The following is an 8,307-nucleotide window of genomic DNA, read 5'->3' as shown; positions in this document are numbered from 1 at the left end:
TTGGTCGGAGGGGGCGGAAATTAACGACAGGGCCTGCGCGTCAAAGAGATCTATCGAATGATATCAAATTGTGTTTTTTCGGTACTTCTCCCTTTAAGGGGGTTGGTTGGAGGGGGCGGAAATTAACGGCACTGCGTGCGTGTCAAAGATTTCTATCGAATAAGATCATATTGTGTTTTTTCGGTCATTCTCCCTTTAAGGGGGTTGGTCGGAGGGGGCGGAAATTAACGACAGGGCCTGCGCGTCAAAGAGATCTATCGAATGAGATAAAATTGTGTTTTTTCGGCCACTCTCCCTTAAAGGGGGTTGGTCGTAGGGGCGGAAATTAACGGTACTGCGTGCGCGTCAAAGAGTGCAATCGAATGAGATCAAATTGTGTTTTTTCGGTCACTCTCCCTTTAAGGGGGTTGGTCGGAGGGGCGGAAATTAACGGCACTTCGTTCAAGTCAAAGATTACAATCGAATGAGACAAAATTGTGTTTTTTTCGGTCACTCTCCCTTTAAGGGGGTTGGTCGGAGGGGGCGTAAATTAACGGCACTGCTTGCGTGTCAAAGAGGTCTATCGAATAAGATAAAATTGTGTTTTTTCGGTCACTCTCCCTTTAATTGATGTTGGTCGGAGGGGGCGGAAATTAACGGCACTGCGTGCACGTCAAAGATTGGAATCGAATGATATCAAATTGTGTTTTTTCGGTACTTCTCCCTTTAAGGGGGTTGGTTGGAGGGGGCGGAAATTAACGGCACTGCGTGCGTGTCAAAGATTTCTATCGAATAAGATCATATTGTGTTTTTTCGGTCATTCTCCCTTTAAGGGGGTTGGTCGGAGGGGGCGGAAATTAACGACAGGGCCTGCGCGTCAAAGAGATCTATCGAATGAGATCAAATTGTGTTTTTTCGGTCACTCTCTATTAAAGGGGGTTGGTCGGAGGGGCGGAAATTAACGGTACTGCGTGCGCGTCAAAGAGTGCAATCGAATGAGATCAAATTGTGTTTTTTCGGTCACTCTCCCTTTAAGGGGGTTGGTCGGAGGGGCGGAAATTAACGGCACTTCGTTCACGTCAAAGATTACAATCGAATGAGACAAAATTGTGTTTTTTCGGTCACTCTCCCTTTAAGGGGGTTGGTCGGAGGGGGCGGAAATTAACGGTACTGCGTGCGCGTCAAAGAGTGCAATCGAATGAGATCAAATTGTGTTTTTTCGGTCACTCTCCCTTTAAGGAGTTGGTCGGAGGGGGCGTAAATTAACGGCACTGCTTGCGTGTCAAAGAGGTCTATCGAATAAGATAAAATTGTGTTTTTTCGGTCACTCTCCCTTTAAGGGGGGTTGGTCGGAGGGGGCGGAAATTAACGGCACTGCGTGCACGTCAAAGATTGGAATCGAATGATATCAAATTGTGTTTTTTCGATCATTCTCCCTTTAAGGGGGTTGGTCGGAGGTGGCGGAAATTAACGACAGGGCCTGCGCGTCAAAGAGATCTATCGAATGAGATCAAATTGTGTTTTTTCGGTCACTCTCCCATTAAGGGGGTTGGTCGGACGGGGCGGAAATTAATGGTAATGCGTGCGCGTCAAAGAGTGTAATCGAATGAGATCAAATTGTGTTTTTCGGTCACTCTCCCATTAAGGGGGTTGGTCGGAGGGGGCGGAAATTAATGGTAATGCGTGCGCGTCAAAGAGTGTAATCGAATGAGATCAAATTGTGTTTTTTCGGTCACTCTCTCTTTAACGGGGTTGGTCGGAGGGGGCGGAAATTAACTGCACTGCGTGTGCGTGAAAGAGGTCTATCGAATAAAATCAAATTGTGTTTTTTCGGTCACTCTCCCTTTAAGGGGGTTGGTCGGAGGGGGCTGAAATTAACGGTACTGCGTGCGCGTCAAAGAGTGCAATCGAATGAGATCAAATTGTGTTTTAAGGGGGATGGTCAGAGGGGACGGAAATTGACGGTACTGCGTGCGCGTCAAAGAGTGCAATCGAATGAGATCAAATTGTGTTTTTTTGGTCACTCTCCCTTTAAGGGTGTTGGTCGGAGGGGGCGGAAATTAACGACACTGCGTGCGCGTCAAAGAGATCGATCGAATGAGATAAAATTGTGTTTTTTTCGGTCACTCTCCCTTTAAGGGGGTTAGTCGGAGGGGGCGGAAATTAACGACACTGCGTGCGCATCAAAGAGATCTATCGAATGATATAAAAATTGTGTTTTTCGGTCACTCTCCCTTTAAGGGGGTTGGTCGGAGGGGGCGGAAATTAACGGTACTGCGTGCGCGTCAAAGAGTGCAATCGAATGAGATCAAATTGTGTTTTTTCGGTCACTCTCCCTTTAAGGGGTTGGTCGGAGGGGTGGATTTTAACGACACTGCGTGCGCGTCAAAGAGATCTATCGAATGAGATCAAATTGTGTTTTTTCGGTCACTCTCCCTTTAAGGGGGAATGGTCGGAGGAGGCGGAAATTAACGGCACTGCGTGCACGTCAAAGATTGCAATCGAATGAGATCAAATTGTGTTTTAAGGGGGTCGGTCGGAGGGGGCAGAAATTAACGGTACTGCGTGCGCGTCAAAGAGTGAAATCGAATGAGATCAAATTGTGTTTATTCGGTACTTCTCCCTTTAAGGGGGTTGGTCGAAGGGGGCGTAAATTAACGACACTGCGTGCGCGTCAGAGGTCTATCGAATAAGATCAAATTCTGTTTTTTCAGTCACTTTCCCTTTAAGGGGGGTTGGTCGGAGGGGGCGGAAATTAACGACATGGCGTGCGCGTCGAAGAGATCTATCAAATGAGATCAAATTGTGTTTTTTTCGGTCACTCTCCCTTTAAGGGGGTTGGTCGGAGGGGCCGGAAATTAACGACACTGCGTGCGTGTCAAAGATTTCTATCGAATAAGATCATATTGTGTTTTTTCGGTCATTCTTCCTTTAAGGGGGTTGGTCGGAGGGGGCGGAAATTAACGACAGGGCCTGCGCGTCAAAGAGATCTATCGAATGATATCAAATTGTGTTTTTTCGGTACTTCTCCCTTTAAGGGGGTTGGTTGGAGGGGGCGGAAATTAACGGCACTGCGTGCGTGTCAAAGATTTCTATCGAATAAGATCATATTGTGTTTTTTCGGTCATTCTCCCTTTAAGGGGGTTGGTCGGAGGGGGCGGAAATTAACGACAGGGCCTGCGCGTCAAAGAGATCTATCGAATGAGATAAAATTGTGTTTTTTCGGTCACTCTCCCTTAAAGGGGGTTGGTCGTAGGGGCGGAAATTAACGGTACTGCGTGCGCGTCAAAGAGTGCAATCGAATGAGATCAAATTGTGTTTTTTCGGTCACTCTCCCTTTAAGGGGGTTGGTCGGAGGGGCGGAAATTAACGGCACTTCGTTCACGTCAAAGATTACAATCGAATGAGACAAAATTGTGTTTTTTTCGGTCACTCTCCCTTTAAGGGGGTTGGTCGGAGGGGGCGTAAATTAACGGCACTGCTTGCGTGTCAAAGAGGTCTATCGAATAAGATAAAATTGTGTTTTTTCGGTCACTCTCCCTTTAATTGATGTTGGTCGGAGGGGGCGGAAATTAACGGCACTGCGTGCACGTCAAAGATTGGAATCGAATGATATCAAATTGTGTTTTTTCGGTACTTCTCCCTTTAAGGGGGTTGGTTGGAGGGGGCGGAAATTAACGGCACTGCGTGCGTGTCAAAGATTTCTATCGAATAAGATCATATTGTGTTTTTTCGGTCATTCTCCCTTTAAGGGGGTTGGTCGGAGGGGGCGGAAATTAACGACAGGGCCTGCGCGTCAAAGAGATCTATCGAATGAGATCAAATTGTGTTTTTTCGGTCACTCTCTATTAAAGGGGGTTGGTCGGAGGGGCGGAAATTAACGGTACTGCGTGCGCGTCAAAGAGTGCAATCGAATGAGATCAAATTGTGTTTTTTCGGTCACTCTCCCTTTAAGGGGGTTGGTCGGAGGGGCGGAAATTAACGGTACTGCGTGCGCGTCAAAGAGTGAAATCGAATGAGATCAAATTGTGTTTATTCGGTACTTCTCCCTTTAAGGGGGTTGGTCGAAGGGGGCGTAAATTAACGACACTGCGTGCGCGTCAGAGGTCTATCGAATAAGATCAAATTCTGTTTTTTCAGTCACTTTCCCTTTAAGGGGGGTTGGTCGGAGGGGGCGGAAATTAACGACATGGCGTGCGCGTCGAAGAGATCTATCAAATGAGATCAAATTGTGTTTTTTTCGGTCACTCTCCCTTTAAGGGGGTTGGTCGGAGGGGCCGGAAATTAACGACACTGCGTGCGTGTCAAAGATTTCTATCGAATAAGATCATATTGTGTTTTTTCGGTCATTCTTCCTTTAAGGGGGTTGGTCGGAGGGGGCGGAAATTAACGACAGGGCCTGCGCGTCAAAGAGATCTATCGAATGATATCAAATTGTGTTTTTTCGGTACTTCTCCCTTTAAGGGGGTTGGTTGGAGGGGGCGGAAATTAACGGCACTGCGTGCGTGTCAAAGATTTCTATCGAATAAGATCATATTGTGTTTTTTCGGTCATTCTCCCTTTAAGGGGGTTGGTCGGAGGGGGCGGAAATTAACGACAGGGCCTGCGCGTCAAAGAGATCTATCGAATGAGATAAAATTGTGTTTTTTCGGTCACTCTCCCTTAAAGGGGGTTGGTCGTAGGGGCGGAAATTAACGGTACTGCGTGCGCGTCAAAGAGTGCAATCGAATGAGATCAAATTGTGTTTTTTCGGTCACTCTCCCTTTAAGGGGGTTGGTCGGAGGGGCGGAAATTAACGGCACTTCGTTCACGTCAAAGATTACAATCGAATGAGACAAAATTGTGTTTTTTTCGGTCACTCTCCCTTTAAGGGGGTTGGTCGGAGGGGGCGTAAATTAACGGCACTGCTTGCGTGTCAAAGAGGTCTATCGAATAAGATAAAATTGTGTTTTTTCGGTCACTCTCCCTTTAATTGATGTTGGTCGGAGGGGGCGGAAATTAACGGCACTGCGTGCACGTCAAAGATTGGAATCGAATGATATCAAATTGTGTTTTTTCGGTACTTCTCCCTTTAAGGGGGTTGGTTGGAGGGGGCGGAAATTAACGGCACTGCGTGCGTGTCAAAGATTTCTATCGAATAAGATCATATTGTGTTTTTTCGGTCATTCTCCCTTTAAGGGGGTTGGTCGGAGGGGGCGGAAATTAACGACAGGGCCTGCGCGTCAAAGAGATCTATCGAATGAGATCAAATTGTGTTTTTTCGGTCACTCTCTATTAAAGGGGGTTGGTCGGAGGGGCGGAAATTAACGGTACTGCGTGCGCGTCAAAGAGTGCAATCGAATGAGATCAAATTGTGTTTTTTCGGTCACTCTCCCTTTAAGGGGGTTGGTCGGAGGGGCGGAAATTAACGGTACTGCGTGCGCGTCAAAGAGTGCAATCGAATGAGATCAAATTGTGTTTTTTTGGTCACTCTCCCTTTAAGGGTGTTGGTCGGAGGGGGCGGAAATTAACGACACTGCGTGCGCGTCAAAGAGATCGATCGAATGAGATAAAATTGTGTTTTTTTCGGTCACTCTCCCTTTAAGGGGGTTAGTCGGAGGGGGCGGAAATTAACGACACTGCGTGCGCATCAAAGAGATCTATCGAATGATATAAAAATTGTGTTTTTCGGTCACTCTCCCTTTAAGGGGGTTGGTCGGAGGGGGCGGAAATTAACGGTACTGCGTGCGCGTCAAAGAGTGCAATCGAATGAGATCAAATTGTGTTTTTTCGGTCACTCTCCCTTTAAGGGGTTGGTCGGAGGGGTGGATTTTAACGACACTGCGTGCGCGTCAAAGAGATCTATCGAATGAGATCAAATTGTGTTTTTTCGGTCACTCTCCCTTTAAGGGGGAATGGTCGGAGGAGGCGGAAATTAACGGCACTGCGTGCACGTCAAAGATTGCAATCGAATGAGATCAAATTGTGTTTTAAGGGGGTCGGTCGGAGGGGGCAGAAATTAACGGTACTGCGTGCGCGTCAAAGAGTGAAATCGAATGAGATCAAATTGTGTTTATTCGGTACTTCTCCCTTTAAGGGGGTTGGTCGAAGGGGGCGTAAATTAACGACACTGCGTGCGCGTCAGAGGTCTATCGAATAAGATAAAATTCTGTTTTTTCAGTCACTTTCCCTTTAAGGGTTGTTGGTCGGAGGGGGCGGAAATTAACGACATGGCGTGCGCGTCGAAGAGATCTATCAAATGAGATCAAATTGTGTTTTTTTCGGTCACTCTCCCTTTAAGGGGGTTGGTCGGAGGGGCCGGAAATTAACGACACTGCGTGCGTGTCAAAGATTTCTATCGAATAAGATCATATTGTGTTTTTTCGGTCATTCTTCCTTTAAGGGGGTTGGTCGGAGGGGGCGGAAATTAACGACAGGGCCTGCGCGTCAAAGAGATCTATCGAATGATATCAAATTGTGTTTTTTCGGTACTTCTCCCTTTAAGGGGGTTGGTTGGAGGGGGCGGAAATTAACGGCACTGCGTGCGTGTCAAAGATTTCTATCGAATAAGATCATATTGTGTTTTTTCGGTCATTCTCCCTTTAAGGGGGTTGGTCGGAGGGGGCGGAAATTAACGACAGGGCCTGCGCGTCAAAGAGATCTATCGAATGAGATAAAATTGTGTTTTTTCGGCCACTCTCCCTTAAAGGGGGTTGGTCGTAGGGGCGGAAATTAACGGTACTGCGTGCGCGTCAAAGAGTGCAATCGAATGAGATCAAATTGTGTTTTTTCGGTCACTCTCCCTTTAAGGGGGTTGGTCGGAGGGGCGGAAATTAACGGCACTTCGTTCAAGTCAAAGATTACAATCGAATGAGACAAAATTGTGTTTTTTTCGGTCACTCTCCCTTTAAGGGGGTTGGTCGGAGGGGGCGTAAATTAACGGCACTGCTTGCGTGTCAAAGAGGTCTATCGAATAAGATAAAATTGTGTTTTTTCGGTCACTCTCCCTTTAATTGATGTTGGTCGGAGGGGGCGGAAATTAACGGCACTGCGTGCACGTCAAAGATTGGAATCGAATGATATCAAATTGTGTTTTTTCGGTACTTCTCCCTTTAAGGGGGTTGGTTGGAGGGGGCGGAAATTAACGGCACTGCGTGCGTGTCAAAGATTTCTATCGAATAAGATCATATTGTGTTTTTTCGGTCATTCTCCCTTTAAGGGGGTTGGTCGGAGGGGGCGGAAATTAACGACAGGGCCTGCGCGTCAAAGAGATCTATCGAATGAGATCAAATTGTGTTTTTTCGGTCACTCTCTATTAAAGGGGGTTGGTCGGAGGGGCGGAAATTAACGGTACTGCGTGCGCGTCAAAGAGTGCAATCGAATGAGATCAAATTGTGTTTTTTCGGTCACTCTCCCTTTAAGGGGGTTGGTCGGAGGGGCGGAAATTAACGGCACTTCGTTCACGTCAAAGATTACAATCGAATGAGACAAAATTGTGTTTTTTCGGTCACTCTCCCTTTAAGGGGGTTGGTCGGAGGGGGCGGAAATTAACGGTACTGCGTGCGCGTCAAAGAGTGCAATCGAATGAGATCAAATTGTGTTTTTTCGGTCACTCTCCCTTTAAGGAGTTGGTCGGAGGGGGCGTAAATTAACGGCACTGCTTGCGTGTCAAAGAGGTCTATCGAATAAGATAAAATTGTGTTTTTTCGGTCACTCTCCCTTTAAGGGGGGTTGGTCGGAGGGGGCGGAAATTAACGGCACTGCGTGCACGTCAAAGATTGGAATCGAATGATATCAAATTGTGTTTTTTCGATCATTCTCCCTTTAAGGGGGTTGGTCGGAGGTGGCGGAAATTAACGACAGGGCCTGCGCGTCAAAGAGATCTATCGAATGAGATCAAATTGTGTTTTTTCGGTCACTCTCCCATTAAGGGGGTTGGTCGGACGGGGCGGAAATTAATGGTAATGCGTGCGCGTCAAAGAGTGTAATCGAATGAGATCAAATTGTGTTTTTTCGGTCACTCTCCCTTTAAGGAGTTGGTCGGAGGGGGCGTAAATTAACGGCACTGCTTGCGTGTCAAAGAGGTCTATCGAATAAGATAAAATTGTGTTTTTTCGGTCACTCTCCCTTTAAGGGGGTTGGTCGGAGGGGCGGAAATTAACGGCACTTCGTTCACGTCAAAGATTACAATCGAATGAGACAAAATTGTGTTTTTTCGGTCACTCTCCCTTTAAGGGGGTTGGTCGGAGGGGGCGGAAATTAACGGTACTGCGTGCGCGTCAAAGAGTGCAATCGAATGAGATCAAATTGTGTTTTTTCGGTCACTCTCCCTTTAAGGAGTTGGTCGGA

The sequence above is a fragment of the Leiobunum rupestre genome, chromosome 7, assembly GCF_980474605.1.
Source record: "Leiobunum rupestre chromosome 7, qqLeiRupe1.1.hap1, whole genome shotgun sequence".
Lineage (NCBI taxonomy): Eukaryota > Metazoa > Arthropoda > Arachnida > Opiliones > Sclerosomatidae > Leiobunum > Leiobunum rupestre.
The sequence above is the reverse complement of the archived record's forward strand: the minus strand, read 5'-3'. Positions refer to the sequence as shown.